The sequence below is a fragment of the Mesoplodon bidens genome (assembly GCF_964165515.1).
Source record: "Mesoplodon bidens genome assembly, chromosome: 2".
Taxonomy (NCBI): Eukaryota; Metazoa; Chordata; class Mammalia; order Artiodactyla; family Ziphiidae; genus Mesoplodon; species Mesoplodon bidens.
The window spans coordinates 136,476,589-136,504,159 of NC_138177.1; positions in this window are offsets into that span (position 1 = coordinate 136,476,589).

A 27,571-nucleotide genomic window follows, 5' to 3' on the forward strand; every position below is an offset into this window, starting at 1 on the left:
CATTGCCATATTTAGGAGCCAGAGAGACTAGGAAATGAGGGCTTTATTCTGGGTCACCATTTGCTAGAGTTGAGACTTGCTAGTGTGGCCAAGAGAGAGTTGCCCACTGTTGGTCCATTCTGAGGCCCATGAAGAGGAAGTCAGTTGCAACTCCAGTAACACCATGCCCCAGCATACGTGTCCTCACCACTGACTGAGCAGGCCTGTACTGGGTCATCAGCGGGGCAGTACTGAGTGTGGAATCTACCCTGCAGAGGCTGGTGTATTCACACACAATGGAATCTCCGAGCTGAGAGGAATCTTGGGGGTGGTTTACTCTTCTCTTCTACTCCGTCCTAGACACAGCATCTTCGATTCCTAGTGGCATACCTCCAGACTTGGGGGCGACATCTGAGGCTGCTTCCTCGAGGAGGCACAATGCTCCTTTCGTACATGAATAATATTTGCATCCTGGGAACTTTCACCCAACAGCTCTGATTCAGCTAGGTAACAGGTCTTGTACCCGTTTGCTATGTGAAGGCACTTTCATGTGTTTGTCCCCTGCTTTCCCAATCAGTCTCCAATTTTCTAGAGCACATGTGCCATGTGGTGAAGCTGACATGCTTGGGTGTCTCCAGGCCTGGCTCTGATGCTCTGACACTTACTAGCTATGTGACCTGGAGCAACTGACTAACACTTTTTGAGTCTTCATTTCTCCATTTGTAAAATGAGGCTCATGAGGTTATTGTGAGGCTTAAATGAGCCAATGAATGCAAAACAGAGAGCCTGACAGCAACTATAGCAGTTATTATCATTGCAAACATCTTTATGATTAATAATAATAAAGCATCTCTGGGTTTTTTCCTTCTTAGGTGAGTTGTGATGAGCTACTAGATAATAAAGAGGAAGAAACTTTTAGCACTTTGGGGGGAAATTAGCATAAAAATACCACCTACAGTTGTGACCAGGAGCAACAATATTTGCTTCCTTGACCAGTTTCTCTGGATTGCTGTTGCTGTCCATGTAAAATTGCCTCCTGTGGTTGCTGGTTTGCTCTCTTTATCTGCACACTGCCTCCTGGGAAGCTCCATCTGTTATAATGGGCATTGGCATTCCTTGGGCTAATTTGTTGTTGTTGTTAGCAGAAGCAGATAGAACACAGATACACAAACATATTGGAAGACACAAAGATCATCTACATTGTGAGGGAAAAGGAGTCAGGAAGCCTGGCTTCTGATTCTCACCCTACCTCCAACTGGTTGGGTGACTGGGGATAAGTCACAGTGCCCCTCTGGGCCTCTGAGTTTTGAGACCCGCATAGCAACAGCCTCCTGTGACCGGAGAAAGGATGTGCCATGGCCTGGATTCCCCTGGAATCCCTTTCTCCCCACCTAGGGCTGGCCCAGGTGGAAGCAGGATCTGGGCGGAGGCTGGGTGCATGCCCAGGCAGCCCTGTGTGGTCTGTGAGCCAAGCAGAGCCCGCCTGCTACCAGGGTGTGATGGTTCTTATGACTTGGCAACACTGGGCAAACATGTCCCATCAGGGCTGAGCTAAAAATAGGTCCTGTGCTCTGGAGCCCAGGAAAATCAGCAGCCCGGCACATACGGGGTTGGCCAACCAGGCAGAAGTAAACAGCCACCACCATCCCAGGGGCACAGTGACCAAAGAGAGGATGTTTGGCTCATTTCCCCACACACATCTTCTTTCTCTACCCTCCTCCTGCATCCTCCCCCACCACATTAGAACTAGTGCCTTCCTCTGCCTTTCCTCCATCTCCTCTACTTCCAGGTAAACTGACATTTGCAGAGGGACTGAAGGTGGGCATGGTATACTAGAAAGAGCTGGTGTTTAGGCATCAGTGGGTTTGTGTTCAAATCCTGACTCTGCTATTTTCTAGCTGTTGGACCATAAGCATGTGACCCTTTGGAGCCTCAGGTGCCTCGGTGATATAATGGTGTTCATTATACCTATTTCTAGGGATTGTTATGAATACTAAAAACAGCAAGTGGCTAGAACAGTGGTTCAAGAAATGTATCTTGCATCTGAATCACCTGGGTTGGTGGGGAGCTTGTTAAATCTGAGATTGCTGGGCCCCAGCACCCAGTTTCTGATTCAGTGGGTCTGGATAGTACTGCTTTCCTACACATTGCCAGGTGATGGTTATGATGCTGGTCTGGGGATCACCACTGGGTCTGGGGTTAAGTGTGTGAGCTCTTGAGACAGATCACAATGGGTTCAAATCCTGGCACTGCCACCTCTAGGAGAGTGACTTGGGGCCATTCCTAAATCTTATCTGGAAAACGGGGGTGATAATCATTCTGACTTTATAGTATTGATGTGAGGATTAAGACAATTAATTCATATATAGCACTTAAAACAGTCTGGCAAACAACAAGCGTGGAGTAAACATTAGCTTTTATTAGTATTATAGAGTCTACACAGTCTAGGAGTTCAGTACATGTTCTTTTTCTCTATCATCTCCTTGCGGTTTTTGTTGGCTCTGCTCATACCTCTGTCTCCATGCCACCCCTCTCAGGGTCGTTGTGGTCTGGCCTCGCCTCTCTGGGTGGAAGGGCAGGCTTACACTGGGAGGATATGGGGCACCAAGGAGCACAGATTGAATGTCACAGAATAAAGATCACCCAAGAACCTGAAAACCTCAGAAGGGAATGGGCTTACCCAAAGGGGTCCAATTCAAAGGGGCAGAAGGAAAAGTAGACCCAGGTTTCCTGACTTTCCAGCCAGGACACGTTCCAGGACATCCTGATGTGTCCCCAGAGGCAGCTCCAGCTTCCCCCACATGTGCTTAGGGAACACCCAGCTCCCCGCCCTCGACTCCTGCACCGTTGCTAGGCATTTGGGTTGTTTCTCTTTTGATTGTTTATGGTTGAAGATGACATGGCAGTAAATATCTTACATCTGAGTATAAATGACTATTTTCTTTTGGATTTTTTTTCCCTTGGGCTAATGTCCTCAGAGTAGAATTATTGGGTCCAAAAGTACAGCCGGTGTTATAGCTAGAAGAAAGCTAGACATAGCAACTCTTCCAGGGAGAGGAACTTCTCATTTCCCAGAAACTATAAGATGGCTGAGGATGTTAGGGTTTGAAGCAAGTTAGGGCATTCTAACTTGGGGCTGAGAGCAGGGTATTCTGGACTAGGACTGTGATGCCTGGCAACCACTCGTAATTTCCCTGAGAATGGTGTTTAGACTAGTGCTTCACAAGTATCAGGGTACATAGGACTTCCCGGGGATCTTGTTAATACACAGCATCTGATTTGGGAGGTGTAGGGTGGGGCCCAAGCAGCTGCATTTCTAATAAACTCCAGGTGATGCTGATTCGGCTGATCAATGGACCACACTTTTAAGCAGCAAAAGTTTCATTTCCCCTGCCCTTATTCACGCTATTCCTCTAACCCACCATTCCTACCACTTTCCAGATGAATCTCCAGAGACTTCTCTGGATTGGCCTCACATGGCTGGTTTAGGTACCCTGTACCTACATTTGTCACAGCACTGATCATGCTGTACTAAATCGTCCATCCCTTTCTCTTCCTGCAGGCATGGACCAGTCTGATTCAACACTGTATTGCCAGCATCTAGGACAATGCCTATCATGATATGAGACTAATTATTATTACTGGGTAAGTGAATGGGTGGACGGATGGATAAATTAATAAATGACTGTGAGGAGAGCAGAGTAGGAAGGAAGGAAGTAATGGGTTAGGAAAAGCGTGGTGAACAATCAGGTTTGGCCTGAAGATCATTACTGTTGATGTGGGGACTTCTGAACCATATTCACTGACTGAAAGCCCAGAATCAGTGACCCTCCTCTGATCCTTGCCAACTTTTTCTACACCCCCCCCAACAATGCTGACCCTGAACCAAGAATGAACTCAGATAAATGAATAAGATCCAGGAAGCTTAGAGGTCCCTCACAGGGTGGCTCTAATAAATACCAGAAAACAAAAAGCAGGTGTTGGCAATCTTTCTCCTGCCCAAAGAGTTATTTACACAAGTTTCCAAAGCAATCCCCTTCATCACTTTACATGCCTATTACACGGTTCTCTGCAAGGAAAGGTCTGGAGATGGTTAGCTCAGTGGATTAGAGAGTGAGTTCTTCAAAGCCAAGGGCAGTGGGAGCTTTTCCCATCTGCTCCACGGCTGCATGCTGACTGCCCAGTCCTGGCCGGTGGGGCCCATGGTCCTGCTCAGTCCCAGTGATTAGAGAATGAGGGTGGGACAGTGTGAATCCATTCCTCCTACTCACTATGAAAGGCAGTGCCATGAAGAAGAATGAACTTGAGCTTGGACATCTGACAACCCTAGGAACGAAACATAGATGCCTCACTTACCAACTGTATAATCTTAAATTTTTTTTTAAATTTTGAAATAATTTCAAACTTACAGAGGAGCTGAAAGAATAGTACAGGGAACTCGTTGCTCAGATCCACCAATTTTTAACATTTTGCCACATTTGCTATCTCGTTCTCTTTCTCTCTTTTAATTTGTTTTAGTCCCTCTGGTTGAAGAGCACAAATGTTCATCAACAACAAAATTTACATTTGGAAGCAAACAAAAATGTTCTGAAACAAAAAATTACAACAAAAAGTTGTTCAAAAATCACAAAACTAATTAAATGTAAAAGAAATATAAGTAAACTTTAAAATGCCACTGCTTGTAAGCTTTAGCATTTATACTTCTAAAGTTACTACAGCTTAAAACTGCACTAAGATTTTTGGGACATTCTATGATATTATATAATAATATGAATTTATTTTTGGAGCCACTCAATAGTAGATTACATATGTCATGCTGCATAAATCACACCTCTTAGGACTTTCATGTGTTCTATGTAGGAACAAGGATATTTTCTTAATATAACCTCAGTGCAGTTTCTGGAACTTTAACCTTAATGGAATAATTTTTTGTACAGTCTGTATTCCAATTTTTTCAATGTCTTTTATAGTAGTTTTTTTTTCCCTCCAGTAACTGGAGTACTTACTGGTACATTTATTTCTATTTGTATTCAGATTTACATTTTTCCTTGTGGATTTAATTTTATTTTTTGAATATTGAAAACATTAACATGCTTCCAAACTCAAAACTCTACAAAAAGGTAGAGTTAATCCTTTCCACCTCACTCCCTCAAGCCCTGGTGGGTGACCAACTTGACTGCTGCCTGCTTTATCATTGCTATATTTTTTTTTGCAGAAGTAAGTAGAAAGATACATTTCTGTTTGCTTATTTCTTCCTTTTTTTTTTTTTTTTTTTTTTTTTTTTTTTTTGCGGTACGCGGGCCTCTCACTGTTGTGGCCTCTCCAGTTGTGGAGCACAGGCTCCGGATGCGCAGGCCCAGCGGCCATGGCTCACGGGCCCAGCCGCTCTGCGGCATGTGGGATCTCCCTGGACTGGGGCACGAACCTGTGTCCCCTGCATCAGCAGGTGGACTCTCAACCACTGCACCACCAGGGAAGCCCTCTTCCTCTTTCTTACACAAAATATACGCTCTTGCACTTTGCTTTTCTTCCTGGAAGTCACTCCATATCCATTCATGGAGATGTGCCCCACTCTTTTTCACACGTGCATATTTGTGATACACTATCATGGCCACAAATTATTTGCTGCTCCTGTTAGCAAAAGGTGGAGTCTATTTTCTCTGCCCTTGAATTTGGGATGACCTTGTGAATTGCTTTGAGCGACAGTAAATGGCATAAATGCTGTTCAAGTCTACTTTTGTGTGTTTCAGGTGTGTTTTACAATTTTCTTAGTGTAACTTCTGAACATTTCTTGTCAAAAATTATGCCGTTTTTAAGAAGTCACTTCATCCTTCTGAATCTCAGATTTCTCTTCCTTAAAAAAGAGGATTATTAGAGCTTTCTTGAAGAGTTATTGTGAAAAGTAAATGAGGTAAATTGAGAATAAGTGCCGTGTAAATCCTAGTTTCCTTATTCTTTCCCTTGAAGCTCATGCTTGCTCTTCAGGAGCAGGGGAGGGGAATAATTAATCACATATGTCTGTCTAGCAAGGACATTGTCTAGGTTGATCAATAAGTCAATCAGTATTGCAGAGCTCACTGTGTGCCAGGGACTTCGACAGTTGCTGGGGATATAAACGTGAGAAAAATCAAACACAGTTCCTGCTCTCAAAGAGCTTCTGGTTAATGACCATTTCCCATTAATCCTATGAGATTTTATAAAATCAAAATGCAAACCCAATTAGCAAGCATGGCCTTGCAATCCAACAGATTCTAAAATTGCACCACATAGGGAAGTAGAGGCTTTATACTTTTAGAATCCAGATCCCAGTTTGAGTCATCATGCAAACAGATATGACCTAAAATAAGAGAGAGTCACAGCTAGAAGGAACACATGGAGGAGGAAGCTGAGGCACAGTAGGTCATGATCAGACCAGGATCACACAATTAATGAGTGACTGAGCTGGGGCTGGAAACTTGGTATCTAGGCTCCCAGGCTGGGGTATTTTCCAACACATACCCACTGCCATTCTATTTTCCATCTGCATCTCTTGTAACTGCCATGTACATATCAGGGTTTCAGCTGTTTGCACTGGTTGTCTAGGGAACATTGGCCAGGAATGAACAGCACATTTCTAAGAAAGAGCTGCTGTCACTAGAGTCATTATGTCATGAGGCAGTAACTCACTCCACCAAGAAGGCAATCTAACAAAATCTATACTGATATACAGAGTTAGAAAGTGGATCAAATGAGATAAAATCAGAATCACTCTAGCACAGTGTTGTTGGCAGCAAACAGACACAACTAGACAAGCCCCTCGGGCTGGTGAGTGCCGGTCGGCACCGATCCTCTGTGCGGGAATCTCTCCGCTTTGCCTTCCGCACCCCTGTGGCTGCGCTCTCCTCCGCAGCACCGAAGCTCCCCTCTCCGCCACCCGCCGTCTCCGCCCGTGAAGGGGCTTCTAGTGTTTGGAAACCTTTCCTTCTTCACGGCTCCCTCCCACTGGTGCAGGTCCCGTCCCTATTCTTTGTCTCCGTTTTTTCTTTTTTCTTTTGCCCTACCCAGGTACGTGGGGAGATTCTTGCCTTTTGGGAGGTCTGAGGTCTTCTGCCAGCGTTCAGTAGGTGTTCTGTAGGAGTTGTTCCACATGTAGATGTATTTCTGATGTATTTGTGGGGAGGAAGGTGATCTCCGTGTCTTAGTCTTCCGCCATCTTGAAGCTCCTCTCCCAAAGAGTCTTAATCCTGGGTGGCATCTAGGAATCTCTAACAAAAATAAGTGATTCTGTTAACAGTGGGTCTAAGAAACTCATTTTAAGTAATAGTGGATTAGGGACTGTGAAGGAGAAAAAATGTTTTCATAGTTGATCTGAGTTGCTGTTAAAGAATTTGCTATATATTGACTTCTTTTTTAAGTCAGTGTCCTGTTACCTAAAATGTTAAAGTTCAGGCTATATATTTTTAGGTGTGTAACATTATTCCCCCACTTGTCTTTTTACTTTCACTTAGGTATTGTATGGCTTTGCTTTTATTTTGCTCTTTCCTATACTATTCCTCCTTTTATAGAGGAAATGGTTAAAATGAGGACCATGCCGAATTTTCATTTGAATGGATTTTCTTCCCCTATATCTCCCTGTCTTCGTCTCCCCCTCCCCCCTTTTTCCTTATTGTTCTCTCTCTCCTCTTGCCCACCCTTCCTGGCACAAGTCCATGTTAAAAGAAAAAAAGATAAAAAAATAAATAAAATAAAAAAAAACAAAAACAGACACAACTGTCCGTGCAACCTTTACCGGGTTGTTCAATTTCCCTGAGCTGTGTTTTTTCTCCCCTTAAGAATGAGCATGTACCTTGTGGGGTCTTTCGAAGGGCTAATTGTTTTTCAGTTTGGTTTTATCCTTCCTCTATTGTAATAGAATCCCCAGTTCTTTGCTGGGCAAATGACTCTCTGGACCCAAGACCACACTTCCTCTGTTTTCATTGTAGCAAGGCATAGCCATATGAGTGAACTCAGACTAGTAGAATGCCAGTGGAAATGGCATGTCCAACTTCCAGAAAATATCCCTAAAGGGTAGAAATATGACTTTCTTCTACTTTTTTCATGCCTTTGATTGAAATATAGTGCTGAAAACTTAAACTAGAGGAGCTATGGGGGACCAAGAGGTAACCGTGGGAATGAAGGCCACACCCACTGAAGCATAGGATAGAAGGAGTCTGGGCCAGTATGAGCCCTAACCATTCCTGAATAGCTTCCTGATGTGTTGACCTAAGATTTCTTTCTATTGTTTTTAAGCCAGTGCTATTTTGGGTACTAGGATATCTCAGGCAGCGATGGGAAGAAGTCCTATCAATATTAACTCCTTGCCATAATGAGTAACTGTTGCTTTTGCCTGCCTGGCTTCCATTTTTCCCACTTTTAATGGTTGCACATCAAGTTTTCTTTGAGGAATGACCCCTCTCCCAGCCTTAGTGGAATTGTGATTTAAGTTGCATCACCTTCTCCTAAGCTAGGCTAGTTGGACTTTCAATTTGAATGGAATTCAAATCTTGAACAGCATAACCCAAGCACCAAGAATATCAGGAGTGGATAAGTCCTGGAGGTGGGTGGTGAGGAAAGCTCTTCCTCACTAAAGCACATCATTTAAGAAATGTAACAGGAAAGCTAAACATTGAAAATCACCATTTTTCAACCACCATAATATTGGATTCAAATAAGAATCATCACTGGACGTTAAAACCATTGGGTGAAAAAGTGGGGACCGGGATAGTCACAGTCTGAACACACCACTCTATAGGTTACTTATCAACTACAAAGCTGTCTCCACAGTGGAGAGATTGGGTGGACACCACTTGGCCAGATGATCAAAGAGAATGTCACCAATGATGGGACATCCTGTGGCCCCTGATGTGAGACACTGAGAAAGGTTCAACATTGTCTATACAGTATGCATGACAAAACTGATCAACCTGAAACTATTTAAGAAGAAATAATCAGACAAATCCAAACGAAGGGACATTCTGCACAACTGGCCTAGACGCTTCAGATTTTTCACTAGCATAAAAATCTAAAAAAAAAAACCCAAATAAAAACAAAAGCTAGGGAATTATTTTAGATAAAAGGAGATTCTAACAAAACATGATAATTAACATTTGTGATCCTTGATTGGATCCTGGATATGACTGTATATTATATTATATTATATTATATTATATTATATTATATTATATTATATTATGACTTTATATTATATGATGGTATTATATCATATAAGTTTCCTGAGTGTGAAAATTTTGGTTATGTAGGAGAATATTCCCATTTCCTTGTTCTTAGGAGATCCATGTTGAGGTGTTTGGGGGCAAACTGTAATGATGTCTACAACTAATATTCAAATGGCTCAGCAAAAAAAATTAAAATGGATAAACACATAGGAGAGAGGAAGAGAGAGTAGAAAGGGAGAGAGAGAGAGAGAGAGAAGGAGGGAGAGGGAGAGAGAAAGTAAATGTTGCCAAATATGAACCCTTGGTGGGGCTACTGAAAGGGCAGCATATGCTTGTTGTATTATTCTTGTAACTTTTCTGTAAATTTCAAATTTTCCAAATAAAAACTTGAGGGAAAAGTCTCTTTTCCTTTTCCTAGCCATAGAGTGAAATATACAAAGCTTCAAAACAATGCTTCCCTCTGCCACAGGCCCTGGGCCCTTTATGCCAGAGAACCCATGGGCCAGGGGAGTGACACCACAGCTGTCAGCACAGAGCCACACAGCCTTGCCACTGTGAGGACATTTGAGGTTGCACCTGTGGAGTGGGCTCGGTGTGTGTGACAGTGGCCCTCAGGACACTCTCAAGGTGGGCAGACCATCAGAAGAGGGAGTGTGAGTGAGGAAATTGGGGGCCCATTACACCAGTGATAGGCCTCCCTTTCTCTGCAATCTTTAAAAAAAAATTTTTAATTGAAGTACAGTTGATTTACAATGTTATGTTAGCTTCAGGTGTACAGCAAAGTGATTTCAGTTATACATATGTATTTATATTCTTTTTCAGATTCTTTTCCTTTATAGGTTATTACAAGGTATTGAATATAGTTTCCTGTGCTATACAGTAGGACTTTGTCATTTAGCTATTTTGTATACAGTAGTCTGTATCTGCTAATCCTAAACTCCTAATTTATCCCTCCCCCCTTCCCCTTTGGTAACCATAAGTTTCTTTTCTATATCTATGAGTCTGTTTCTGTTTTGTAAATAAATTCATTTGTATAATTTCTTTAGATTCCACATATGTGATATATGATATTTGTCTTTTTCTGATTTACTTCACTTAGTATGATAATCTCTAGGTCTATCCATGTTGCTGCAAATGGCATTATTTTTTAAATTTTTAATTATTTTTAAAATTTTTAAAAAGTAAAAAGTTTTATTTTTAATGTTTTTATTATTTATTTTTATTTATTATTTGTTTGGTTTTTGTTTTTATCCCTGCAATCTTATTTCCTGTGTCCCTTCCCTCCCCCTTGACTCTAGCGCCCACAGACCTTCCTTCTCCTCACACAGGCCACATTTGTTTCCACCTCAGCACATTTGTGCTTGTTGGTCTCAGGGTTGGGACTGCTTTCCCTACTGATCCTTGCACGGCTGCCTCTCTCAGCCGAAAAGCCAGCCCCTCACCAAGACCTTTCCTTACCCCAAATCTAATGCTTCCCTCCACCGCCAGCCTACTCTCCACCCTGTTACACACCTGGGCTTCCTTCACAGCCTCTATCCCTGTCTGGAGTCTCCTGCTCATCGTCTGTCTCCTGTACTAAGATGTAAAATCCACAAGAGCCAGGCTTGGCTACTGCTTCGCGGCTGTGTCCCAGCAGGTAGATTGGTGCCTGGCCCTCTGCTGGGTACTCAGGACCCAGAGGGGATGAGGCTCCTGTGGCGCTTACATTTGGGCAGGTAGTAAGGAGTGTGGTGGGGTTCTGACCTGGGGAGGAACTATGGGAGATGAGGGGCAGGCACTTTGGCTGGAGGCTGGTGGGTGGTTTGCAGTCATCCAGGGATGGAGAGATTCCCATCAAGGTGGGGCTTCTATTCTTACGTCGTGTCTAATAATAAAGCTACAATGAGAGATATCCTCAAAAGTCCTCTTCCCACTCTGGGAACCTACTGTATCAGGTGCCTGTGCTGAAGCAGTGCTTTCCAAGATTGCTAACTGGCCTTCCAATGACCTGATCTGCTGGTCACCTTTAAGGCCTTGTCTCACTTGATTTCCCTATGACACCTGCAGGACTGACAGTCCCCTTTCCTCACAACTCCATCTCCTCTGGGTTTCTGTGACACAGACTCCTGATTCATCAGCATTTGCCAAACTCTTAATAAGTGCAGGATGCTTCCTCTTGCACCTTACTTGCATCATCACAACATCCTATCCTCACGACATTCCTATGAGCTAGATGCTATTGTTGTCCCATTTCACCGAAGAGGAAACAGAAGCTCAGAGTTTTCAGTAAGTTTCCCAAGCTCACAGAGCTCATAAGTGGCAGAACGTGGACTCACATCCACACTTGTACGATGCCCAAGGCCTTGGCCTTAGCTGGACACCTTGCCATTTTTTCTCTCTACCCCTCACTCTTGGATCCTTCCTTATCAGTCTCCTTTGTGGGCACCACTTCCCAGCTAGCCCCATAAATACCAGGGTTCCCCAAGGTTCTATCCTCAGGCCTCTTCACCTCCCAAACCTCTCTTGAGAAACCTTAGCTACCTTCTGGTTCTAAATACCTATGTGTTGATGACTCTCATATCCTTATCTATAAGGATACAGAATAGCTCCAGGGGGCTGTTGGATATCTGTTATGGACTGAATGTTTGTGTCCCCTCAAATCCATATATTGAAACCCTCACCCACAATGTGATGGTATTAGGGGGTGAGGCCTTTGGGACTTGATTCGGTCATGAGGGTGGAGCCCTCATGTATGGGATTAGTGCTCTTATAAAAGAGACCCCCTAGAGATCTCTGGGTTTTTCTGCCATTTAAGAACACAGTGAGTGAAAAGACAGCTATCTATGAATGAAGAAGTGGGCTCTCATCACACACAGAGTCTGCTGTCATCCTGATCTTGGACATCCAGCTTCCAGAACTTTGAGAAATAAATGTTCCTCTTTAAGCCACCCAGTCTATGGTATCTGTTATATCAGCCTAGAGACAACATCTCTGCCTGGTGATTGTGCCCTGGGCATCACCATTCGAATGTGCCCCAATTTGAACTCATCACTATCTCCTGAGACCTGCTTCTTTGTCTCCCTGTGTTCTCTGCACTACTTGAGGATGGTGTGAATATGCACCCAGTCACCTGAGTCCCACCCCTCACATTCAAGCAGTTACTAAGACCTGTAAGATTTGTTCCCTCCTCTCCATTCTTGCTCTCCCCACCCTAGTCCTGGTCTTCATCATCTCTCACACAGATCGCTGTCTCTGGATTGGTCTCCCCATATGGGCGCCTCCAACCTACCCTCCACACAGCCTCCAGGGGCCTAAAACATAGAGACCATCACTTCACATTCATGCTTAAATCTGGTCAGGGGGTTACAATGAGTTGGAGCCCAAGTCCTTACTGTGCATAAAAGACCCTCCACCATCGTGCTTTATCCAACTCTTGTCTCATTCAATTCCTTTACCATGTTTTTGCCACAATGCATAAAGCCATTCTAAACCCTCTGTAGTTTCCCAGATGCAACACTTGCTGCTTCATCTCTCAAGGCTGCATGCCTGGAGTGGCCCTCCCTCCTCCCTGGTCTTTCCAGGGAATATCCACATTTCCATCAACCCTCAGCTCAATGCCTTCTTCAGCAGAGTTTTTCTCACTGTTCCTGATCCAGAAGTTACTGCTTCCACCAGTCTCCCCTGCTGACTGGCCCCAGTACAGCCTTTCATTCTGTCACAGCAGCTAAAACCCTGCTCTCTCTCTCTCCCTTGTTTTTCTTTTTAATATCTGAAGCTTGACTTTATTAAAATTAGAAACTTCTGCCCTGCAAAATACACTGTCAAGATGTTGAGAAGACAAGCCACAGACTGGAAGAAGACATTCTTAAAAGATATACCTGACAAGGGACCATTATCCAAAACACACAAAGAATTTTTAAAACTCAACAATAAGAAATGAACAACCCAATTGAAAAATAGGCAAAAGACCCAAACAGACACCCCACCAAAGCAGAAACACAGTTGGCAAGTAAGTTTATGAAAAGATGTGCAATGTCATATATCGTCAGGGGATTATGAATTAAAACAACAATGAGATACCACTACCTACCTATTAGAGTAGCTAACATCCCAAACATTGGCAATACCAAACTTTGGTGAGGATGTGGAGAAAGGGAACCCTCAAGCATTGCGGGTAGGGATGCCAAATGGTATAGCCACTCTGGAAGACAGTCTGGCAGTCTCCTTTTTTTTTTTTTAATTGGTTAATTGTAATTTTTAAATTCATCATTCATTTTCCCACAAGATAATTGTCTTGACAGTCTTTCTGCTTAGTATTAATTAAACATCCACAATGTGTTCAGTATTGGTTAGAGCATTCAAAATATATGACCCCTAACACAAGGAGTTCACATTCTAAGAAGACTTGCTTTAAAAATGATCTTCCTTATAAATATGTATGTTTGATCTACTTTACTGTGTTTTCTTTATCTTTTCTCTTTTCTTTATTTTTTATTATTTTTTTAACATCTTTATTGGAGTATAATTGCTTTACAATGGTGTGTTAGCTTCTGCTTTATAACAAAGTGAATAAGTTATACATATACATATATCCCCATATCTCCTCCCTCTTGCGTCTCCCTCCCACCCTCCCTATCCCACCCCTCTAGGTGGTCACAAAGCTCTGAGCTTATCTCCCTGTGCTATGCGGCTGCTTCCCACTAGCTATGTATTTTACATTTGGTAGTGTATATATGTTAATGCTACTCTCTCACTTTGTCCCTGCTTACCCTTCCCCCTCCCTGTATCCTCAGGTCCATTCTCTAGCAGGTCTGCATCTTTATTCCTGTCTTACCCCTAGGTTCTTCATGACATTTTTTTCCCTTAAGTTCCATATATATGTGTTAGCATGTGGTATTTGTCTTTCTCTTTCTGACTTACTTCACTCTGTATGACAGACTCTAGGTCCATCCACCTCACGACAAATAACTCAATTTTATTTCTTTTTATGGCTGATTAATATTCCATTGTATATATGTGCCACATCTTCTTTATCCATTCATCTGTCGATGGACACTTAGGTTGCTTCCATGTCCTGGCTATTGTAAATAGTGCTGCAATGAACCTTGTGGTACATGACTCTTTTTTTTTTTTTTTTTTTTCGGTACGTGGGCCTCTCACTGCTGTGGCCTCTCCCGTTGCAGAGCACCGGCTTCGGACGCGCAGGCTCAGCGGCCATGGCTCACGGGCCCAGCCGCTCCACGGCATGTGGGATCCTCCCGGACTGGGGCACGAACCCGTGTCCCCTGCATCGGCAGGTGGACTCTCAACCACTGCGCCACCAGGGAAGCCCCATGACTCTTTTTAAATTATGGTTTTCTCAGGGTATATGCCCAGTAGTGGGATTGCTGGGTCATATGGTAGTTCTATTTTTAGTTTTTTAAGGAACCTCCGTACTGTTCTCCATAGTGGCTGTATCAATTTACATTCCCACCAACAGTGCAAGAGGGTTCCCCTCTCTCCACACCCCCTCCCCAGCATTTATTGTTTGTAGATTTTTTGATGATGGCCATTCTGACCGGTGTGAGATGATATCTCATTGCAGTTCTGATTTGCATTTCTCTAATGATTAATGATGTTGAGCATTCTTCCATGTGTTTGTTGGCAATCTGTATATCCTCCTTGGAGAAATGTCTATCCAGGTTTTCTGCCCATTTTTGGATCGGGTTGTTTGTTTCTTTGATATTGAGCTACATGAGCTGCTTGTAAAATCCCCCGTCAGTTGCCTCATCTGCAAATATTTTCCCCCATTCTGAGGGTTGTCCCCTCATCTTGTTTATGGTTTCCTTTGCTGTGCAAAAGCTTTTAAGTTTCATTAGGTCCCATTTGTTTATTTTTGTTTCCATTTCCATTTCTCTAGGAGGTGGGTCAAAAAGGATCTTGCTGTGATTTATGTCATAGAGTGTTCTGCCTATGTTTTCCTCTAAGAGTTTGATAGTGTCTGGTCTTACTTTTAGGTCTTTAATCCATTTTGAGTTTATTTGTGTGTATGCTGTTAGGGAGTGTTCTAATTTCATTCTTTTACATGTACCTGTCCAGTTTTCCCAGCACCACTTATTGAAGAGGCTGTCTTTTCTCCACTGTATATTCTTGCCTCCTTTATCAAAGATAAGGTGACCATATGTGCGTGGGTTTATCTCTGGGCTTTCTATCCTGTTCCATTTATCTACATTTCTGTTTTTGTGCCAGTACCATACTGTCTTGATTACTGTAGCTTTTAGAAGATAAACAAAATTGATAAACCATTAGCCAGACTCATCAAGAAAAAAAGGGAGAAGACTCAAATCAATAGAATTAGAAATGAAAAAGGAGAAGTAACAACTGACACTGCAGAAATACAAAGAATCATGAGAGATTACTACAAGCAACTATATACCAATAAAATGGACAACCTGGAAGAAATAGACAAATTCTTAGAAATGTACAACCTTCTGAGACTGAACCAGGAAGAAATAGAAAATATGAACAGACCAATCACAAGCACTGAAATTGAAAGTGTGATTAAAAATCTTCCAACAAACAAAAGCCCAGGACCAGATGGCTTCACAGGCGAATTCTATCAGACATTTAGAGAAGAGCCAACACCTATCTTTCTCAAACTCTTCCAAAATATAGCAGAGGGAGGAACACTCCCAAACTCATTCTACGAGGCCACCATCACCCTGATACCAATACCAGACAAAGATATCACAAAGAAAGGAAACTACAGGCCAGTATCACTGATGAACATAGATGCAAAAATCCTCAACAAAATACTGGCAAACAGAATCCAACAGCACATTAAAAGGATCATACACCATGATCTAGTGAGATTTATCCCAGGAATGCAAGGATTCTTCAATATAAGCAAATGAATCAATGTGATACACCATATTAACAAATTGAAGGAGAAAAACCGTATGATCATCTCAATAGATGCAGAGAAAGCTTTTGACAAAATTCAACACCCATTTATGATAAAAACCCTCCAGAAATCCTTCTCTCTTGATTGGTCTGCCTCCCCCATGATTTTGTGACCTTTTAGACACCAAGAATGTCTGACTCATTCCAGTGTTGAGAGCAATGTCTGACTTCAGGTTTGTGATTGATTGAATGAATGAAAGGTAAAAAACCCTCCAGGTTTAATAGTAATTACGTCAAAACAACAGCAACACTATTGATGACGAATACTTATTGAGCATTCATTCTGTGCCAAGCATTATACTAATTGCTTTTACCCAAATTATTAAATCTCTAGAAAAATCAGGGTTATTGGCTCTGAATAATGCATCAGTTTGTACTGAGCTAATACCATGTCTAACCACATCTAAGCATTTAACATGCACTTGCTTATTAAGCCTCATGATAACCTTATGAAATATAATAATACTATTATTATTTTCTTTTTATAGATGAGGAGACTGAGGCCTCAACAAATGAAGTTATTTGCCTCAGGTCACACATCTAGTAAGTAGTGGAGCTGAGATTCATTTCCCTAGAGTCAATGGCTAGACTATAGACTCCATTACAACATACCTCCGAATGCAGTTGTCAAAATTTATAATAACTGTAACATAATGAATAGTTTTGAAAGTTCAATGCAGTCATTACAAAGAGTTCTCAACTTTAAAACGCATTTTGGGGGGTTGAGAATGTGCTTCACATGCTTTGCACACACCACCTCTGAGTTGCCTGTCACTTAATCCCAGCCACCATGACATTTGACATTTTTGGTTGCATCAGATAAGTAACGTGATAAAACAATCTCAGCATGAATAAATGCAAAAGACATGACCAGGAGTGCTTTGGAAAAGCCATTCGTTCTGGATTCCTAAGTCGTAATCCTCCAGTAAAGCAGCTTGAAAAGTAGACTTGCTGGAAACAAACAATAGACTAAACATTGCATGCTCACATCCATTCCAGAAGATGGGATGTTAGAGGAGCTGGACTTGCTGGCTTCAACCTCTGGCCTCTAGGAATACAGAGTGAAGCAGAATCCAGGAAGTCCATAGTGTGTGTGTGTGCATTTTTTTTTTTTTTTAGCTGCGCCACACAGCATGTGGGATCTTAATTCCCCAACCAGGGATTGAACCCTCCCCACACTGCTGTGGAAGAGCAGAGTCTTAAGGGAAGTCCCCTAGTGTGTGCATTGATTCAACTTGAATGCTTGAGTCTTCAGAGGTAGAACCAGCCTGGGGCTTGTAGTTGTCCAAATCTAGAAACTTTGGGAGCCAGAGTCAGAGGGAAGGAGCCAGAGACATTAGGTGTAGTGACAATAAATCTGGAGTCCCTCAATTTGGGGCTTAAATTCATGCTCTATAACTTACTCTTGGTGTGAACCTCGGCAAATTACTTAACCTCTCTGAGCCTCAGTTTTATTATTGGTAAAATGGGGATAATAGTTCCCACCTTATAAGTTGTAAAATTAAATGAGAAATGCCTGTAAGGCTCTAGTTACTAATAATGGATAATATTTATTGGACACTTCCATTACTAGGCACTGCTTAAACATTTTTTAACATGTATTAACTTACTTAGTACTCTAAAGAACCCTATGAAGAAAGTACCTGGAAATCAACAGGCTCTCCCTGGACACCAGAGACTAGGGAGCCAAAGATGGAAGTGGTCAAATGCATTGACTGCCCCACACAGAAGATACATATTGGCTTGGGAGATAGACAGTTTGCAACTTACTTGTAAGACTGTACTAGTTGTTAAAATAACAACCGAAATATTTTCCTACCGATTCATAAGTTGCTGCTGCCCTGATCCCTTCATTGGTTCCCTCTGCTACCTCAGCCATCCCAGACTGCCCCCAGGACCTCTCACACCTCCCTTCGAGTCAGCAACCAAATAGTTAAGTCATCACCCAGTAAGGAGCCTCCGGGACCCTAATCCAAATCTTTGGCCAATCTATTCTGATCCGTGAGTATCTAGACTATGTCAGCTGTTAACAATTTTGAATATTGTCCCTGCCCCAGCCTCCTCCTTCCCCTCCTTCACAGACTCAGTTCACCTGTGGAAAGTTCTATCTTTACTAATACGGGTCCTTAAATTATGTGATGGTGAATCTGGAAAATGTAGAAGAAACAGAAACCGAAAAGACAGAAGGAAAGAGAAACTAGGTGATTTGTGTAATAAAGAGTTGAGGAGGAGGGCTAGAAAAGAAAAGAAAACCTTGAAGGCTAAAGTCTGAGAGCTAATGCCAGTGTATTTGCTAAGTGTGTGCTTTTGGAGCAATAGTACAATTCAATAAGTTAAGGAGGAAAGATTTCTTGAGAAGTGTTGCTGAGAATTGATGTTCCTTAAAGTTCCCAAGAGACATAAGAAAAATACAGGAATTTGTCCTTAATTACTACTGGACTAGGCTTCTTGATAGTCTACATGTAGAGATTAGGCCACATAGAACCCTGAATATCTGAAAGTTACAAGAAGATAATCTCTAAGATTCCTTCCAACGTTAACCATAAACAGAACATCTGGATTGACCCCTCAAAGGTGTGCAACTTCTATAGGTTCTGTAGGTAAGATGAAAGCTATGGAGTTACATAGCACTGAACTCAGTAGGTTACATTGAGTAGAATAGTCTTGGATCCACCTAGAGTCCACTGTGAGTTCTTAGGGACAAATCTTACCTTTATGGGTCTCAATAATTTTGTTTGTAAAATGGGGAAGATAATGTTTACTGTTGTTGCTTTTTTTGAAGTTGTGTTTGGTGTTGTTACTATTTTTTGAGTTCTGACTATGTGCCAGACACTGTTTTCCATCTATCCCTTAATTAAATCCTTATAGCCAGTCTGTGAATTGTGTATGATCATTTCCTTTTCAGAGAGCAGACCCAGAAAACATGAGCAACTTGCTCAGGAACTCCCAGGTAAACAGTGGCAGAGCTGGGATTCAGTGTCTTCTCTTGCTCCAAATCCAATGCTTTTCCTTTAGAACATATGGCTTCCCAGCCTGCCTGCAGAACCCAGCATGGAAATCATGAGTAAGCTTTTGTATGGGAGAATGCTTTGAAAAACATAAAATGCCATAGAAATATGTGGGGTTTAAAATATAGCATTAACTACTCATCCTCTGAAGCACTCATCTGTTCTTTTTGTCAATTCATCAGAATTGCCCTTCCATATTTGGGTGGATACTGTTTTGACCTATTCAGACCTCCTTTCAATGAAGAACTTGTAATTAATGACTCCAGCTGCTGGGAGCACCATCAGGATACAGCCCTCAGAGATGCTTCAGCTGTGAAGAGCTACCTCCCCCAAGGTTGCAGCTCTTCCTGGGGCAGCCCACATCCAGTGACTGATTAATTCAGGGGTATGAAGACTTGGCCATCCTGACCTAACTTCAGACAACTCTGGAGTGCCTTTTTTCTGCCAATCCTTCTGACCTTGCCCACTTCCACGGGTGTTAATCCCAAGGCACTCCCTAAAAACATCCTGTGTGCTAAACACCTTCCAAGTCTAGTTTTTCGGGGACTCAGCCTGTGACAATATTATATTATTGTTAGTTCTTTATGAGTCTAAAAGACTTTGCTATCCTGAAAGCTTCTTGAGGACAAGGAAGCTCATTTTATTCATTACTAAATCAGCACTGCTTGGCCTGACATGAGGTGCAAAAAAGATGTTCATTATGTTCAATGAAGGAGAAATATACCTGTGAACCTCTAGGATAATAATAATATTGGTTAACACTTCTATAGTATTTACAATTTGCCAAATACTATTTTAAGATATTTGGACATATCAACTGTGGACATATCAACTCAATTACCTCTCAGAACAGTCCTAGGACGTTGTTGTCGTTGTTATTACTATTATTATTATTCTGTAGATTAATAGAGGGTTAGGTTATGTAACCTAATGGTTATGCGTTCTGCCCAAGGCTGTGGATCAGGTGGTGGGTCTGTGTTTTGGTTGCTGGGAATCTGTCTTTGAAGGTCGCTCTCCTAACTGCTACTCCTAACTTCTAGTATCCCTGTGCCTACCAACCTCTCATCTACCAATTTATCAGAAAGAGATTGGAAATAGCTGGGTAAGGGGAGAGAGAGGGATAGTCCTTTCATTCCAGGGGGCCTGGCATCATCCCAGAATGTTTCCAGTGATGACACGTCTGCTCTGTGTGCCGAGACGGCAGGGTTGGCACGTCAAGGTGGAGGGCTCCAAAGTCCCCAGATGATTTTGGTGCCCACTGAGGTCTGGAAAGCACTGATGCAGATGGCCATATCAGGCACACAGAAGGCACTCATAAGCATGCCAAACGGAAGCCCAGGGATGTGCAGTGACCTGGCAGGAGCCACGTTGGCAGGGAGAGAGAAGCAGCCAAGACTCTCTGTGTTTCAGGGTCCCAGCCCGGACTCTCCGAGCTGCACTTCCTGAGGCCGGGCCAGGAATCTGCCCCGGGGCATGGAGGACCACATACCTCACCCTCACGCGTGCATCTAATGATTACTCAGGAAGGGCAGGCTTTGGGCTGACAAACGTGGCACCGGAAAGGGGAGGGGGGAGCCCGCCAGGAGGGGGTCAGCAAAGCCAGCTCCCTCAAAGCATTGTCCTTTCCTTCCTCCCACAGGATGCCAGGAGCCCCACAGAAAAGGGACTCATTTGTCTTCATTCCCAGCACGCTCACTTGCTGCTGGCCTTTCTCTTAGGCTTGCTCAGAGCAACAGGATACAGTCTCTGCCAGGAGAGAAGGAAGGAAGGAGGGAGGGAGGGAGGAGAGGAAAATGACAGGAGCTCTGGATCTCCAGGCCCCCGACCTGGACCCTGGACCCTGAAAAGATCCAGCACCGTGAGGCCTGGGACCCAGCCCAGAAGTGCCTGGTCTAACGGGACCTGGGAGGAGAAACCATTTCCCGTCGCAGGGCAATCATTCATCAGATGTAGGCTGAATAACTGTTAAAAGCTGAGCTCTCATTTCTGGGTGGCCTCTCTCCAACTTTTATCTTAATCTAGTCTTCTTTGCACATTTATAGAAGGAAAATAAATAGGAGGCTCATCAGAACAAGACTTCTTTTGCTTTTCCTTTGGTGTTAAAAAGAAGAATGCATGCTTTGGGGCTTTTTCTTAAGTTCCTTTTATAGTTGAGTTGTTTCTGGTGTCACCCCAGACCTACAGCATCAGAAACGCTGTGTGTGTGTGTGTGTGTGTGTGCATGTGTGTGGAGGTGGAGGTGGGGAAAAGGGACATGGCAGGAGCTTAGCCATGGCAGAGATGGAGGGTAGTGTGGGTTGAAGAATTGGAATCAATACTGCAATCTACTGTCATAGGGATTATGAAAACAATGAACAAATCAATACATTCTAACAAATGTTTATTGAACTCTAAGTATATGTCAAATGCTGCTAGGAATGTGTAGTACATAGCTAACCCAGAAACTTACAGTTCAGTAGGTGGCTCAGACAGGTAATAGATAATCAAGAGTGTTGGAATGACTTGTATGGCAAATCAGTTGGCTGATGGACCCTCATGAAGAGACCCCCTCTCCCTGACTAAGCACACAGGGAAGATGAACAGCTGAAAGTGAGTGTAGGGTCACCGTCGTCCCCAGGAATGTCTGCTGAAGAAAGTTGCACTCATCTTAGATTAACATTCTAGGGCTTCCCTGGTGGCACAGTGGTTGGGAGTCCACCTGCCAATGCAGGGGACACAGGTTCGAGCCCTGGTCCAGGAGGATCCCACATGCCGCAGAGCAACTAAGCCCGTGTGCCACAACTACTGAGCCTGTGCTCTAGAGGCCGCAAGCCACAACTACTGAAGCCTGTGCGCCTGAAGCCTGTGCGCCTAAAGCCCGTGCTCCTCAACAAGAAAAGCCATCGCAATGAGAAGCCTGCGCACCACAACGAAGAGTGACCCCTGCTCGCCACAACTAGAGAAAGCCCGCATGTAGCAATGAAAACCCAACTCAGCCAAAGATAAATAAATTTATTTTTTAAAAAACCCCAAAACCATTCTATTCTTCCCTCTGAGACTCTTATGAGGTGCAGAACAAAAAATCATCACCATCATTTAAAACATGGGCCCGGGGCTTCCCTGGTGGCGCAGTGGTTGAGAGTCCGCCTGCCGATGCAGGGGATGAGGGTTCGTGTCCCGGTCTGGGTAGATCCCACATACCGCAGAGTGGCTGGGCCCGTGAGCCATGGCCGCTGAGCCTGCGTATCCGGAACCTGTGCTCCGCAACGGGAGAGGCCACAACAGTGAGAGGCCCGCGTACGGCAAAAAAAAAAAAAAAAAAAAATGGGTCCTTTATGTGAACTTTGCTTCCTGTCAAGGAAATCACATACTTAATTTTTTTACACTAAATTTATTTGGATTTCAGCACAGACACAGTTTAGTGATTAGGCATGTTCCCTCTCTCTCTCTCTCTCTCTCTCTCTCTCTCTCTCTCTCTCTCTCTCTGCTGTGTTTCCAATTTATGCAGAAATAAGATGGTGAAGGGGGCCTGAAGAAGTTTCTGTGGTGGGCCCTGGGTAAGAAGGAGAAGTAGCAAGATTCCTGGCCTTTCCTTTGGAACTCCAAACCTGGCTGGAGCTCATAGATTGAAAGTGGCCGACTGGGATAAAGTCTAGATGGACTAACCTGAATACAGGCACCATCGTCTCTCTCGTACTCAGAGTAGCCTTTGGAGAAGACTTCCCAGAAGAGGTGAGAGAAAAGGAAGAGAGAAGGAGGGAGAGAGGGAAGGAGGAAACCACCATTTGTTAAGTGTGTACTCGGTCAAGCACTTTACACACGTGATTTCTCTTACACCATCTCCATCACCATGAATTGCAACCTCATTTTCACTAGGGTGAAGGGTGAAAATGGAGGCTCAGAGGGATGAATTATGGCGACTTGCCCTAGGTCACATTGCTGGTAAGGAGCAGAACTGGTATCCTTCCCCAGGTCGGCCTCATTCCAAAGCACACGTTCTTTGTTCTCCCCCACGCTTCTCATTCAAAACCCTTTCCTGGTTGGTTGTGTACCATCTGATGAAACTGAGATGTGATTGGCCGTTGGAGGAAGCTCACCTGAGGATGAGCCCCTCAAATCTCCGATGGTGGAGGTGTTCTCTTTCCAGTCAACCAGGGAACTCTTTCTCAGAGCTTTCATGATATATTTTTTTTACAACTTGTAATGTCTCCTCCTTTCCATAGTGTCTAGTAAGTGTTTCCTGACAGTGGAAGGAAGGGAGGAAGTTCAGCTTTTCAAGAGAGTCAGGGTTTTGCTACCCAGAGTGTGGTCCCTGAACCAGCAGCATTGGGATCACCTGGAAGCTTGTTAGAAATGCAGAATCACTGGCCACAGTCCTCCAGAATAAGTGAGTTAATGCTTACTTCATCCTGGTACCCGGTATGCCATCCATAAATGGTACTTCCTTTCTGTTCCCATCTTCCCTGCTCTTTTTTAAACTTTTAATTGTTTTATTAAAATGTAGTTGCTTTTCAATGTTTCAGGTGTATAGCAAAGTGATTCAGTTATACATATACATATATATATATATATATTCTTTTTCAGATTCTTTTCCATTACAGGTTATTACAAGATATTGAATATAGTTCCCTGTGCTGTACAGTAGGTCCTTGTTGTTTATCTATTTTATGTATAGTAGTCCTTCTCTTTAAGAGGAATAAATAATTTCTTCTTCAAGAGTGAGCCCACAATAGAAGATAGAATCTGTTCTCTTAGAGAAAGAAAATGCCTCTGAAATATTAATCATATACATTAGACCTGTGCTATATGGTAGCCACTTGCCATATGTGGCTATTAAATTAAAATTAAATTAAAGTAAAAATTCACTTTCTCAGTCACACTAGCCACATATGGCTAATGACTGCCATATTGGACAGCACAGATATCGGACATTTTCATCATCATGGAAGGTTCTATTGGACAGTGCTGCTTTGATGCTTCCTATTTTTCCTGGGCTTTTGCTAACCCACAGCCCAGCTGCTCACACAGTAAGAGCTCAATAAATGCTCCTTGACTGAAATTCTGCAGCTTTGCTCATTGGAAGAAAGAAATGGCAGGAGAGTCTCAGGATCTGTTTTCCATTTCCTGCTCTGTCTACTAAGGAACCAAGTGACCTTGGGTAAGTCATTTACCCTCACTTTCCTCATCTATAGACTTAGAGAGGAAGAGGTAATGAGTGCCTCATATTAGTCTGGAAGCTTTTGCACTTTTTATCTCTTTGATAGTTTGGTCAACCTTCCAGCCTGTAGGAGATGACCAACTCATCCTGGTTTGACTGGGACTGTCCCAGTTTTAAAACTGAAAGTCCCGTATCACAAGAACCCCCTCATTCTCAGGCAAATCAAGACCTCCCAGTTATAAAATTCTGTGACCCTGTGCAAGCCTGTGGATGGGGTCCCAGGAGCCCCAAACTGCTGCAAAGAGCAGAGGAGTGTGGTTAAGAGCTTAGGCTCTGGAATCAGACAAACCTGGGTTCCCACACTGATGCCACTGCTTGATTTCTGTGTGAACTTGGGCAAATTCCTTAAGTTCTCTGAGACTCAGTTTCCCCATCTGCAAAATGGGACTGCTGACAATAGTTCTTTCTTCTATGTGTTATTGTGAAGATTAACTTAGCAAAGCTTTGTGCTGTGCCACTCAGAGCACTGTTAGCAATTATTAATTCAGCAGCCTGTGAAAAGGGAGGTGGGTCTGTCTTTAGGGAGACTGTGACCCTGACATTCATGAGGAGCCCAAAGTATCAGCTAAAAGAAAGATGACTCCCTTACAAGCTATTCAGCTCCTCTCCATCCAAACTCCCACAAATCTCGCCCCGGACTCATCTCTAATAAATGACAGTTCAAACTGGTTAAGGAGAGCACATTTCAACTCCCCGTGCCCTGCTGGGATAAAGTGACTTTGAGGGAACAATTTTATTGAAACACAGACTAATCATTCCTGTTGCCAAAGTAGGCTTTTGGCAGAGCCCTGTGAAAAAAGAGAGAGAGTGGGAAAAAAATGTCCTGAATTGCTGAGACAGCACTGTATTTAGACGATTAAGTTTGGAAAAGCAGGACAGTTCCGGTAACCACCTCCTACATCCCCTCCTCCAAGAACAAAAGCTTTTGTTGAAAGTATTCATATGGATATGAATACCAACACTTTAATGAGCCCCTCAGTAAACTCATCAGCAGCAATTACACCCAGCCAGGTGCCACTGGTGGGAAGGTACAAAATCGTGCCTCCAAAAATTAGTCACTTGTAAGTTAACCCCACAGTCACGTCAGCAGCCTACACTTGATGGCTGATTCACAAAGATTCCCTGACACCTCTGTAGTTAAAGGGGGCAGATCACCGTGGGAAGTCTGCAGAAAGGGAAAAGTTCACACTTACAAAGACCCACATGGAGAAAAGAGTTTTGAGGAAACTAGGGACATAGCTTTATTCAGGGTTGTGATAGCAGCCATACTAGTTCTGCTGAGCACTTGCTGAGCACTTGCTGTGCACCAGGCAGGGTGCCGAGCACTGCCTGTAATCCTATGGTTTCCTATGGAGGTTTCTATGATGCCCATTTTACAGATGAGGAAACGGAGGCTCAGAGGATGTGAAGGGCTTGGTCCAAAGTCTCAATGCTAAAATGGTGGGGCTGGAGATTTGAACCTAGTCTCTCGGTGAGATGTGAGTCTCACCAATGAAACAGGGATAGAAGAAAAAGTTGTGCTTTTTCTTCTCACTTACTGGAGGTGTTTTAGAGGTTGGATTTTGCCTTGGGTTTGGCCTTGACCCTGGGTATGTAAATCCATAGACGAAAGACTCTCTGCCTTCCTAACCCTTCCTACTCTTTAAAATTTCCCTTCTTGGGCTCAGACTTTTCATCACTGCTCTGCCTGCCATCTTTGTCCAGTCTTTTCCCTTTCCTTTTTCCTAGTTATTTAGGGAAATAATGTGGCCTGAGAGAGACCAAGAATGAAAGATAGTGAGCAAATAAGAGTGAGAATGAAAGAGAGGCAAGTGAGAGTGAAAAGGAGAAGATTAGGAAGAGCGAATGGAGAGAGAGACAGAGAGACAATGAGGGAGACAGTGAGAGAAACAGAGAGACAGAGAAAGAGACAGAGAGACAGAGACAGACAGGCAGAGAGAGAGACACAGAGAGAGAATGAAAAAGAAAGAGAAACAGAGAGAAAAAAAGAGAGAGATCAGGATTTGAAGTCCCTCAGATTTGGCTTGAATTATTGCTGCTACCAGCTGTACAACTTTGAATAAAGCCCCCTGACTCAGTTTCCTCAGTGGCAAAATAAGAGTGATACTACTTATCTCATAGGACTGTTGTGAGGATCAAATAAAATATTGTCTATGCATTTCCTGCCATCCAACAGGCACTCAATAAACCTGCCTACTCCCTTTCTACTCCCCTCATCAAGCACCACCTAAACCCCAGGCACACTCCAAGACATCTCTACAAACGTTACCAGTTTAGTCCTTGAAACAACTCATGAATCACACGTTCTATTATATCTCATTTTACAAGGAGGCCTAGAGAGAGGACATTATAAGCTAGGTTCACCCAGCAAGTGACTGTCCCAGCCAGATGTCCAAGGCAGATCTGTCTTTCTTGACTATGGGGGAAAGAAATAATAAAGGGGTGGCTGTGCCTCTGAACTGATGGGCTTTTACGGTTTTCTTCTTTAGCTGCTCCACTGGAGGGCTGTTGAGAAAATTATCCAAATCATGTTAGTGATCAATTGAGTGCTGCTGTTTCTCTGGGGGAAGATAGGGGGCAAAAGCTTGGGTTGGGGCTGGCAGCCACTAGCTGTGATTATTATCTCAGCTGATACCACCCAGGGGCTCTCAGCTCAAGTAATTAACTCAATTGCCTCCTCTCAGGGGTGAAGTGGGGCTAATACAACTGAACCGCCTAGCTTGTGGGAAAACGATTCTGTGCTCGGCGGTAGAGTGCTTTCAAGACCATCTGGTGTGGAGTGGTGTCATGGCAGAAGCTGAGTGGTGAGTACTGGCCAGGCCCAGGGAGGGCGTCCTGTGAGCTGAAGGAACTGCCAAAGCCTTGATGTTGGTTCAACAGAGGTGGGTCTGAATCCAGGATCCATCACACATGAGCTTGGGATATTGGGTGGATGTCGGACTGGTGTTAGGTGTAGTGCTCAATCAGAGTCTTGGTTCCTCTTCCATAAAATGGAGTGAATAGAATTTACATCGCAACCAAGGTGTTGGGTGGATATAAAAGAAAGATCTTGATAAAGGGCCCTGCACACGGTAGCTACTCTGCAAACTTGAGGTTCCTTCCCCTAGAGCAGTTCTCTTTGGGGAGGGAGAAGGGGAAGGAGAGAGAAATGCTTTCCCTACAGACAGAGAAACTCATTTGCATCCCCTCTTTAGGGAAATGAGTTTCCCAACTCTGAGACTTGTGGATTTGAGTAGGCAAATCACTTTTACTGATGATGTGGATTTAAATGG